The sequence below is a fragment of the Perca flavescens genome, chromosome 16, assembly GCF_004354835.1.
Source record: "Perca flavescens isolate YP-PL-M2 chromosome 16, PFLA_1.0, whole genome shotgun sequence".
NCBI classification, from domain to species: Eukaryota; Metazoa; Chordata; class Actinopteri; order Perciformes; family Percidae; genus Perca; species Perca flavescens.
In genome coordinates, this window is record NC_041346.1 from 9,584,685 (window position 1) to 9,594,187 (window position 9,503).

The 9,503-nt window shown below is 38.3% G+C and overlaps 1 long non-coding RNA gene across 1 annotated transcript; it reads left to right on the plus strand.

Moving 5' to 3' along the window:
- On the plus strand, positions 1-4,076 carry LOC114571432 (uncharacterized). Its single transcript, XR_003694643.1, has 4 exons — positions 1-316; positions 418-555; positions 668-774; positions 3,221-4,076. It is a non-coding gene; the product is annotated as an uncharacterized LOC114571432 (long non-coding RNA).
- The last annotated feature ends 5,427 nt before the right edge of the window (positions 4,077-9,503 follow it).

The following is a 9,503-nucleotide window of genomic DNA, read 5'->3' on the forward strand; positions in this document are numbered from 1 at the left end:
ACCCCTGGTGCATAGCCTACCTTTCCTGCAACTTCCTGAAGAAGTTGCAGGAAAGGTAATTGGTAAAAGATAATTGGTATTGGAAACGTATTGGGGAAAAAAACTTTTTTAATCTTATTTATCACAGAATGTGCCAGATGTATGCCTTGGATTTTTTTTTCTTGATGCCCATTCATTTCCATGTAGGCTACTTTCAAGGCTGCATAATGAGGTTTATGGGTAATAGAAGAAGTCCGAACCAAGCTAACAGACACCGTCTTATTATCAGGATTACAAATTCAGCAGTTTGGACTTCTGTTTGTGTCCACCTGTTAATGTAAGTCCAATATTTATTCTCATGTTAGCTCTATTTTTGTCTTCACCACTGAGAAAAATATCTTGCTCTTTAGCTGCTTAATGTTCCCCTTTCTACACCAGCTAACTTTGTCTGTTTGGTGCTGGGCGGAGATACCTGGCGCATTCCAAGTATCTGGCTGCATGCTCAAACTTTTTTTTTACCAGTTTGAGGCTCCCAAGAGGATCCTTACAGACCAGGGAAAGGAGTTTGTAAATCAGGTAAAACTACTTGCAATGTAGCTCCCAACAATACTTTGTGGGGGGCAAAATAAAAAATACCATCAGTCACTTGAAAATTCATCGTTTGTAAAGTGAGATAAATGTATTTCAGATCAACACTGATGTCTTCAAGATCCTTGGGATAAAAAGAAGCCTTTGTGCCCCTTATCATCCTCAAACCAATGGTCTTGTTGAGAAAATGAATTGTACCATATAAAGGTAAGCAAAATGGGTGGGAGTTGTGAACCTGTATCAAGAAATACAGCCCCTATTGTTATTTCTACACTATACCAGAGAGATTAGAGCAGAAATTGGTCATGCACTCAGCATTACAAATCTTCCCAGACTGCATAAGTAAATTATTTATGGGCCTTTTTTACAACATATATTCATATTCAACCATATATTCAAACTATATATACAGTACAGGCCAAAAGTTTGGACACACCTTCTCATTCAATGTGTTTCTTTATTTTCATGACTATTTACATTGTAGATTCTCACTGAAGGCATCAAAACTATGAATGACCACATATGGAATTATGTACTTAACAAAAAAGTGTGAAATAACTGAAAACATGTCTTATATTTTAGATTCCTCAAAGTAGCCACCCTTTGCTTTTTTGATAGCGCTGCAAACCCTTGGTGTTGTCTCAATGAGCTTCATGAGGTAGTCACCTGAAATGGTTTTCACTTCACAGGTGTGCCTTGTCCCTTATTAATGGGGTTGGGACCATCAGTTGTGTTGTGCATAAGTCAGGTTGATATACAGCCGACAGCCCTATTGGACAACTGTTAGAATTAATATTATGGCAAGAACCAATCAGCTAAGTAAAAAGAAACGAGTGGCCATCATTACTTTAACAAATGAAGGTCAGTCAGTCCGGAAAATTGTGAAAACTTTTAATGTGTCCCCAAGTGCAGTCGCAAAAAACATCAAGTGCTACAACGAAATTTGCTCACATGAGGACCTCCCCAGGAAAGGAAGACCAAGAGTCACCTCTACTGCTGAGGATAAGTTCATCCGAGTCACCAGCCTCAGAAATCGCAAGTTAACAGCAGCTCAGATTAGAGACCAGATGAATGCCACACAGAGTTCTAGCTGCAGACACATCTCTAGAACAACTGTTAAGAGGAGACTGCGTGAATCAGGCCTTCATGGTCAAGTAGCTGCTAGGAAACCACTGCAATGTAAATAGTCATGAAAATAAAGGAAATGCATTGAATGAGAAAGTGTGTCCAAACTTTTGGCCCGTACTGTATATAAAATGGATATAGATTACATTTTTTATATATTCAAACTTTACATATATACAGCCTGTAAATAGATAGATATGTACAACTAAAAATACATTCTTTTCCTATCAGCTCTGAGAAAACTTGTTGGGCAGAGGGCCTGACACATGGTTCCAGCATCTAGATGCTGTGATGTTTGGTCTACGGACCAAAAACCTTTTTCTGTAAATTTTCGCCATTCTATATGATGTTTGGCAGGGAAGCCAGATACCCATCCCTGAGGAGTACATGGTATTTTTTGTTGCAAGTGATTGCATTGACTTTTTGAAAGAATTTGTATTCATATGTAATATGTTAAGATATTGTATACAATATTATTTTTACCACTTTAAACCCGTGGAGGAGCAACTACGGTTGTGGCATTTGAACACCCTGATTTGGCACAACACACACTTAATGTCTGGTAACAAACCTTTTGTTTGTAACCAGTGGAGTGACAGAGGTATTTATACTCTAAACCAGCTATTCAGTGATGAAGGTATGTTGAGTTTTGAGGACATGAGAGCTAGCTTTGAGGTCCCTAGGACATCCTTCTTCCTTTACCTTCACTTAAGGTCAGCCCTAAAATGTTATGGAGTACCATGGGGGAACAGTCTTGAGACTCACCCAATAATTAATGGCTTGTTGATTTTCCTGCGAGAGGATTAGTGTCCAGGATTTATGCTAAACTGATGCAGGTATCCGTAGGAGAACTCCCAATAGTAAAGAAATGGGAGCAAGAGCTGAGCTCGGAGGGGAACGTAATTAATTGGGAGACAGTTTGGGACAACATTTCCCACTGTTCCAAGAACCCAAATCACCAGCCGATCCACTTCAACATATGCCATATGACATATTGGACCCCTCAGAAGAGAAACGTCTCTAAAGCCATTCCTACTCCCTATTGTACGTTTCTGTCAACCTGAACAAACTGGAACTTTCCTGCACATGGTCTGGGAGTGTGAACAGGTGCATGAGTTTTGGAATTAAACAAAAAATCAAAATATCAAAAATATCTGATGTGATAGGATGTCGACTTAATCTGACCCAATTGTTTTGTTACTTAATGACAACTCTAAATTACATCTGCTTGGGAGACAGAAGAAAATTTGGCTAGCTGGCTCAACTGCGGCCAAGAAAATGATAGCTTAACTAGGCAAGGTGTGATTTCTGTTTTTTGTTTCTGTTTATTCATCTTTTCCTCGAGACTGCGGAGGGTGGGAGAGGGTGGTTGTTCTTGTTCAAGTGTGTTTGTCTGTTCTGAATGTTTGAAATGAAAAAAAGAAAATAAAAAATGTATCTTTAAAAAAAAAAAAAAAAAAGCATGGAGAGTGCTGTGGAAAATGACAGCCCTACAGAGGTCATTATTAATATTAGTGATGCCCTGCAGGCTGCTCAACACACCATTGCCGCAAGCCACATCAAAAACAGAAAGACCACAAAATCAAATTTCAAGGTGTGTGACAAAGTGTGTGCCAAATGTGAGAACCCAGCGGCGAAAGGGCAGAAAGTTGGAGCCTGACTTCTTGGGGCCTTTCCCAGTCATAACTCTACAGGACAAGAGTGCTGATCTGGAAAGTGAGGGAGGTCGTGTTTTTCCTAAAATCAACACCAACCACCTGAAAATACACAATTGAAGAAAGGGGAAAGAATACCACATAAGATCCCCAACTCCACAGGGGTAACCTCTGCCTCGATCCCTGCCTCCACCTCCACCCCTGCTTCAACCTCAACCTCTGACTCCAAATCCATCCTTGCCTCCATCTCCACCCCTGCTTCAGTCTCTACTCCTACCTTAACCTATGGTCTCCACTCCCAGCCCTGCCTCAACCTCTACCCATTCCTCCAGAAGGGCAACCTAGACCTCTGACTCCACATCCATCTCTGCCTCCACCTCTGCTTCCACCTCTACTCCTGCTTCAACCGTGAGCTACACTGTATCACCTACCACTGATAAATGTATGTCTTTCTTTTACTCTACAGTAGTGACACCTGATCAAACAGTTTGTCGATGTGAATTTATAGAAAGGCAATTGTTTTGGCATTATTACAATGGCAGTACTTTTAGCTAAGAAGCATTATTTATTTTAATTACCTACATTTAAAGCTATAATGCGTAGTTTCTGTCTCCCCATGAGGAATTCTTAGTAATGACAACAACACTGTCAGCGCATCCGTATAATACAGCCTTCTGTGACCGTGCACTGCCCCCACCCCTCCTCCACGCAGTTGCTAGTAGCCAAGCAGGACACAGAGGATTCCAAAAACATGATGGACTCTTCAGAAGAGGTAATTATCTTTACTTGAGTTTCTGCGCGGGAAAGTCACCGGACGACAACATCTTCTGGACATAGCCTTACTGAGAAATACAGAGAGAGTTGTGTGGAGCTGATAGTCGTAATTAGCTTTGTAGCAACTCGCTTGGCAATGGCTTGAATGTAACGGACAATCATTAATGTGCACTGTCCCGAATAAATAAATAAATAAATAAATAAATATCAAAAAGTTAAGCACTAAAGCTTTAATGTATGTGCATTGAAGAAATACTCGTTAGTAAGGACATCTATTCATTGCAAATTATGTGATGAATATTGCACTATTCAATATGCAGTGCTTATGTATTATGTTATTTTTCCTAGGTGTGATGGATGCATGTAAAGGAAAGAATCCATACATTCTTCTTTCCAAAGTTGGGCCCTATAAACTGGTTTATGCAGATTAGTTAGAGAGTGAGGTACAGTAAATTGCTGTTTACATAGGGAATTTATGCAGTTATATTATGCAGAAAACGGATCCTATTTGATATGTCATTTCATCTCAGGTAATTAATGGCTACTTGGAGCTCCTGGTCAAAGAGCCCAATGGGCGAACAAGGGAAAAGGCAATTTCTGTGGACACGTTTGCCATGACTGATATTTGGAATAATAAAAACAAACTGCGTAAAGTATGTGGAGATTTTACAGTACATAAAGACTCAAGTATTTATTTATGCAAACATCTTTGAGTTAGTCCTTCCAAGTGACGTATGAATGTACCTTTTCTACCCATTTTTTCTAATTTTAGCTTGATCCACTGATGTTCAAATCAATCATTGGCATTGTCAATCAAAACAGGACAGGACAGTCTTGGGGGGTCAAGGACAGTCATGGAGTCACAGGACAGTGTACAGGACAGTCAGGGAGTCACAGGACAGTGTCTGGGAGTCACAGGACAGTGTACAGGACAGTCATGGAGTCACAAGACAGTGTATAGGACAGTCATGGAGTCACAGGACAGTGTCTGGGAGTCACAGGACAGCGCTCGGTGGATTGCTGTCGGCTGTTAGCATGTAGGTGCGACATGCGACAATGTTAACACCGCAGTAGCTTAAAAAAAACAACACTCCAGTCCTGCCTACCCGGAACAGATGACCAATCATAGAAGATGGGCTTAGAGTAGCGTAACACTTAGCCAAGAATAGTAAAAACTGTTGAAACCAGTTTTAGCTCACAGGGATTTCTCTAAAATACATTTACCTCATTATTTGACTTAACTTTTGGCCTTGTTTAACATGAAAACGGAAAAGCATAATATGTCCACTTTAATATTGGTTGAGGCATTAAATAATATTGATAAGTGCCCGCTGCCCTCCATGGCTGAAAATAACTTAAATTCCTACAGCTGCCAAAGATGAAAGGACATTACAACAAATGAAACTGTTGAGTTATTCTCATACATTTTTGTCATATTCCAATTTTCTATGCGCCTGTTAACCAATCCATCCAACTGAGTAAATATTAATAGGAAGAAAATAAAATAATAAAAAAACATTTTGCCTTTCCCTAAAATTTAAGAAGCACTTGGAACAGATAAATGCAGAACCATAACATAAAACGTCTAATTTGTTTTCTGCTGGCAGACAAGAGTCAGCCACCTCTTGTGTTACGACATGTCATCTGAGCGTTCAATGACACAGAAAATGATTAAAGTAAACAACCCAGTGGGGAAGTTTGCCAACTTTAACAGCAACACTAATGCCAGTAGTTGCATTTGCAAGTAAGCTACTCCTTTCAGCACATTTGCACAAACATCAGTGCAGACACCTGTGTTATGATGTTACACCTGAGGAGAATTTGCATATGAAAGAGTTTCATTAAGCATTAGGCAGTGGATGGATTTGCTCTAATTACCTTTCCATTGCTTTTCCACATACGCTTACAAGCGTCTGAGAATGTCAATACAGTTTCAAATTGATGCGCAGTCATTTGGAAGAACTGTCAGAAGAAGTTTTGACACAAACCATATTTCTCCAAATAATGAGGCCTCTTTGACTTCCAGACACAGTTAAAATTCTTGTCATCTGCTTCACTTCTGAACCTGCTCAACATTGTTATTATTATAATGATTAATATTATTATTAATCATCACGATGAAACATCACTTGGCTCGTCTTTCCAGTAATGTGAGCCTGGATCCATTTATCACATCAGCAGTGTTTGTCTTAATATGACAGCTGCTTCAACACTGTTTGAATCCCGTGCTGCTTTTTGAAAATGAGAGCAGCGTGTTTAACAAGAATGATATGTGATCTGATGGAAGCAGACAAAACCCTGCTCGACTGCACATAAAAACCAACCCAAACTGCACTCACAACAAATACAGGCAAAATAACCATCATAAAAACATCTACAGCAGTAAAATGAACCGTACACATCAATGCAGCAGTTATATTATACCAGACACATCACGTATAATACTAAAACACTGACAGGGAACCTTTTACTGTACAATGAGTACTTTTACTTTACATTTTGCTTATAATACTTATATATTTTTACTTAAGTAAGGTTTGGACTGCAGGACTTTTATTGTAGTGGAGTATGTTCACAGTGTGGTATTAGTAATTTTACTTAAGTAAAGGATCTGAATACTTTCCACTACAGCCCCTCTACTAGTGTCCCTTTAGCACTAATAATCTGTTATGTATCCATTGCCCAAAATGGGCAATGGATTGGGCAGTATTCCCCAGTACTGAGTATTGGCACTTCTGATTTTTGTCTACATGAGTACCCTTACTTTTAATTGTTATTAACAGTATTATTAATAGGCTGATAGTTATACCAACAATGGGCTATATATCATGATTTATTGGGAAAACCCAAGGAATTACTGTACATGTAATATCAGCCATTCAACATCCCCATATATCCAGATGAAATCCTTATTTTCATGTCCATATTTTTTAGATACTGCGGTGATTCGACTGTGAGATTGGCAGTCGAATCAAGCTCCTTGGATCCAATTGTCAAATAGCTGACTATTTGGGGTCACCCATACAAAATGCACGTATGAAGATAAATATATCTAAATCACACACGTCATGCAACTGTTTATTAGGGTAGTGGCACCTTTTTTTGGTCCAATTCAGGCACTGTTTCATTTGTTTTAAAGCTTTTTTTCTCTTTGGAAGCCGAGAGAAGGCAGCATCTGCTGTGTTAAGCTGTGAATTTTAGCCAAACAGGAAAAAGCAAGGACGGATTAGGGGTGATTGATTAGATATTACATTCAGTCATGCCTCTGAAAATGAAAAGTCAACACATCTCCTTCCGCTGCTTGCTGCCTAACGCAGTGTAAAATTGAGCCCTTGGCTGCATAATCTCAGAAAACGAGTGCTGCATGTTTATTAGTTGTCCGAGACACTTCCAACAATGTAAAGTGTGGGAATCTTAGTGTTTAAACACATACATTATCCTCCTGAACGCCTACATAATGTCACTGTGTAAGTACAGCAATGCAGAATGAAGGCAACTCTTCTTCTTGTGTCCTTACCTTGGGTGACTGTAAAATGACAAATCACATGTCTTCTAGAAAGTCTTAAACAAGGTGCATTCCCCAGATAAGCATTCTCAGGTATTCATCATTGTTTTGATCCCTGTAGGGTAAAACAAATGCCTTTATTATAATAATTATTTATTTATTTATCCCCATCACAGCAAAGAAAAACAACTCTGTAACGGGAGGAAGCAAAGGACTAATAGCTAAGAAAAAACGTGACAACTTCTTAAAAAGGTTCAGACAACCGAAACATGTTTTTTAAGCTATTGATCAATGTTTATGACATGTTTTTTATTGAAACGCTCACATTATCTTGACGCTGGACCACACAATGTTTGTTAATGAATTTGTGTGATATGGTGGGCTTTGTTTAGCTAATTAGTGAAATCACTTAATTTCAATAAAGTGGGTTGGCACACCATACACATTCATAAAGTATAGTGCAATCCAATATAATCGCATTGCAATAAAAAGTACTCTTTGTAAAGCTTAGTTTTTATTCACGGACTACCCAAGAAGAATAAACACAGTATAAAAGGGAATACGACTTTATAATCTATGAAGCCCCCTTGTGTAAATTTAAAATTACACAACATGCAATAACAGTCTTGAGATATAACACAAAATATATGTATATAATTGCTGTACAAACATTTAAACAAAAATAAACAGTAAGCAACTAGCAAACACATTTTAAAACTTACTAAAAGTACTGTAGATTTAAGTAAAAGTGGAATGTCGTAACTAAAATGAAATAAACTAAATAAACTTTAAACTATATTAATAATACTTATGTCACACAGAGAATATATAACCAATCACTCATAGGTTTAAGACCTATATTCAATGCAGAATATGCTGTTTTTGGTGATAATGTATATTTAGCAAGCTAATATGAACCTTTACAAACATGGAAATTACATGAATTACACAGTTGATAACGAAGGTTATGCAGCACCTAGTGTTTCAAAGTCTCAGTTTCTATTGATTCGTTGATTCCCCAGTGCGCGTCCTCCAAGTCTTCGTCTTTGTCCCAGCTACCTAGTGACTGTGATGCTTTTATATAGCCTAGGGACTTATTATTTTGCAGAATGAAATGGATCACTCTCCATTTTGATACACAGACCATTTTTTTCTTGTGAGTTTTCTGGAACTAACAATTTAATTCAAATAGGTGTTGTGCTGTATGGCTAAGTTCAATTATGTGTTAGGTGACTAAAGTGTAGTTTCTTCTTCCAGTAGATGAAATGTGTTGACAGAAGTTGCGATATTTGCCGGCCGTTTCCTTCAGTTGTTTGCAGATGATACCTTTAACAGCCGTACTCTGCCAACCTTGTAGGGGTGTATAGGCACTGGCCTTGGTGGCCCCCCCGGCCCCTAGCATAGATGCATTTGACGTAGACTTCACCTTCTAGGACTGGAGGTGTCGGGTGTTCCTCGGACTCCTTCTGCTTTTTCTGTGAATATATAACTGCAAAAGCATTTATTAGCTATTTTCTGTACACTTATTACTGTATATATATATATTATAGTTATTATGGCAGCTAGAATACCAAGAGACGTCTCTTTGTGGCTATATGGGATAGCATGCATGACTCAGACTCAACTTGGTTTTCATGCAGGGTTAGGTGAATTATGCTATTTATTATTCCTATATCATCATGCCATCATCATGCCATCAGTGCCATAAACAATGACCACTTATAGTGACTTATAACCTGCTTGTAAGGCTATTATATTTACCTATATCAATAATTTCATTACTTAAAACATCCAATGACCACTTAGAGTAACTTATAATCACATTATAATGCCTTAAAGCAGTGGATATGCATTGTAAAATGATTATAGTGTATTAA